We start from the raw sequence: 2,890 nt of genomic DNA on the forward strand, positions 1-2,890 counted from the left end.
TGCCCGAAGAGACAGCAAGTGTCGAAGAGGCTATATGCCGAAGCGGCCCCTTAAGAAGAGGGCAACTATGATGGCCTTCCATTCTTTCGAATGGACAGTCATCAATTTTTTTTTAGCCACGTTGTCCCTCTCATTTTTTGTATATCATTCTGTGTGGATTGACGGGGAGAGACGATGAGCTATCATTTTCATAAGATTTTCTCAAATCCGTATTTAAGTAAGAGAAATATTTTAGATTTTTTTGTCACGCGAAGTAATGTAAAATTGAATATATCTTTACTAGGTCAATTCTATGAGATCGATGTACTGCGAAATATTCTTGATTTTAATAGTAACTTTCGTAAGTTATTAGCTTTTTTATCACCGTCTCTCTCTCGCTTTCCGAATGGTTTCGCTTGTGCATTTGTGTTGCTTGTGTTGCGTGCCCTTTTAGCATTAGGTGGACCACTTTAAAAAATTGGGCGACGGAGATTGATAAACAACGCTGATAAGCAGACACTTGGAATGGCAGGCGTCAGCTGGCATCGAGAATGCTACTTTGACTGTAATAAAATTTACAGTGAGTATTATCGTAGGGATAATTTTAATAGATTTTAAGTTTTTGGAAGAGGATAAAGTTAGGGTGGAGAAAAAAAAATGTGGCCCATGAGGGGATCGAACCCGCGACCTTCGCGTTATTAGCACGACGCTCTAACCAACTGAGCTAATGGGCCGTTGTAGGAAATGGTTCTTCAAATGGACATAACCTAACTTTATCACTCGTGTTAAACCATAATTTAATATATTTTATATTAAGTAGGCCACAAAAGGTTGCATAAAAATCGTCATCGTAGCCCGATCGACCCCGAATTCTTGTTTAGAGTTTCCATGAACGCGATCGCGTGGCAAATATTTATTGAACTATTTCAAAAGATCCGGATTTAGTCGGCGAATAGAAATTATTAAACCATGAAATATTTTTTCCTGGAAAAAAAATTGGATAGGTAAGAATCGTCCTTATTGTGAAAGTGCATTTAAATCATTGTAGGATTGAGGGTTAATTGTGTGGTACTTGAGGCCATAATTCGTCACGTTTCAATCGATTGGCATTTCACCAATTCGATCAGTTGTTCAATTAACACCTAACTCAAGGGATTCAACTCGACGGTTAAATTGAATACGCTATTGAGTTTGATTCGCCATTCTCATAGGCTTGGTTAAGATACGTAGACAGCGATATTCGGGGACGAAGTGCTACGATGACGATCATCAATATGCTCCTTCATTACCGTACGATTCGAGGGCTCTAAATAATCCCTCGGTGGTGTACGTAGAACTGGTCGGCAACGATCAATCAGATATTCAGATATTCTCTTGGCCTGCTCGTTGACGCAGGCTTCATATTTAATGCCACAACGTACGCCCACCGGCGGATTTATTCGATATTCAGAAACGGGGACTATTTTAAAGTAAATCGAGCACATGGGAACATGAAGATGAATTATGAATATGAATTAGAAATTTTTGCCGAGGTAGAAGTTCCACGTCTTAGAATTTTGTTGATGAATTATCGGGCTTGACGTCGTAGATAGACTCTGGATCTTGACATCCGAAACGTCCACCAGGACTCGCTTAATCGAAAGTCCTTCCACTCCTTCGACCCCAAAAGGCGAACGGGAGCCGACTTTCCCGGAGATGCCTATCAACCTCGTAATCTCCGGCAACCACGACTTCTCGTATCTGTTCCGGCTTCCTGATCAAAGAGCACGTCCTCCGGACGAGGCTCCGGTTTTTCCCCGTTTTACGTTTTGCCGGAATCTCCGGGAGTCCGGGAAATGGCAAACTCCTGGACACCCGCGACGTGTGATGCCCAAGTCCCGGCCCTCCCCAAGTTCGGAGCAGGGAAACTTCCTTTGTATCCAGTCGACGGGAAACACGATATGCTGGAAGAAGAGCCGAAGCGTGCGTTGCAACCCCTTCACCTGTCCTGATACGGAAGAGTACCCGAGGAGCGTTACGCCCGCACAGATATTGATCGGCCAGGTCACGCAACAGGCTGCTTGTCAGCCTGCCCATCAGGCTACGTGTCGGGCCACCCTTCGCCCTTACACCCTTACAATCAACGGAAAAATCACTTTTAGAGTGAAGGACGAAAAATCACTTTTGGAAGGAACGACGAAAAATCAGTTTTAGAAGGAGCTAGGAAAACAGCGAACGAAGAAATCACCCTTAAGGACAAGTTACTAGAAATGTCGGATATCTTCTCAAGCTCAGGGTGCTAATCAGGCTGCGCCCTTAAGAGCCGAATTTTTCGTTCGAACCTCGACCACCTCCAGCTCCTCCCTTGTATATTTATCTTCTACGGATATACTCGGGTCTGGAAACAACGGTCAAAAATTGGATTTCCTCCGGAGGTTCCGGGAAGTTGGAATTCTCTCCAGGAGGGTCTCTCGTCGAGGCCGTAACCATCGAAGCGTGGCCTCCTAGGAGAATCAAGAAGAGAGATTTATCGCGTCGACCCAACGGGACGAGAAAAGTCGACGTGACCGAATTGATGAAGCGAACTTTTAACGCTCGCCGGAGATTCGCCACCCTCTTCCTTCCCGATTGATCCCAGACCAGCGGGGAAGCTCCGAGTTCGGATCCAAGGATCGATCGATCGCTCCTCCGATTTTCCCCGTCCCCTGTACTTGGCGCCGAACTCTCGATCCTTTTGAATCGTAGCTCTACGAGGCGTTCATTTTTCTGTAAACGCTCCATTAAGGCGTGTCGTACACTTCTTAACAGGCATTTTGTCTGTAGGGGGCCGCAGAGGTTTTCGGGAAGGATCTAGGGAGGAAATGTCGGAACTTTGGAACTTCTATCTGGTAGAGAATTGATTATTCATGACGATGTTCCTCGGGTACACGGC

General features: G+C 45.1%; 1 non-coding gene across 1 annotated transcript; it reads right to left on the reverse strand.

Annotated features, from left to right (window-relative positions):
- Positions 1 to 639: 639 nt before the first annotated feature.
- Positions 640 to 713, reverse strand: Trnai-aau. The gene has a single exon. It is a non-coding gene; the product is annotated as a tRNA-Ile (tRNA).
- Positions 714 to 2,890: the final 2,177 nt, after the last annotated feature.

This window comes from Orussus abietinus, unplaced genomic scaffold, assembly GCF_000612105.2.
Source record: "Orussus abietinus isolate OABI.00-Male unplaced genomic scaffold, Oabi_2.0 scaffold50, whole genome shotgun sequence".
NCBI classification, from domain to species: domain Eukaryota; kingdom Metazoa; phylum Arthropoda; class Insecta; order Hymenoptera; family Orussidae; genus Orussus; species Orussus abietinus.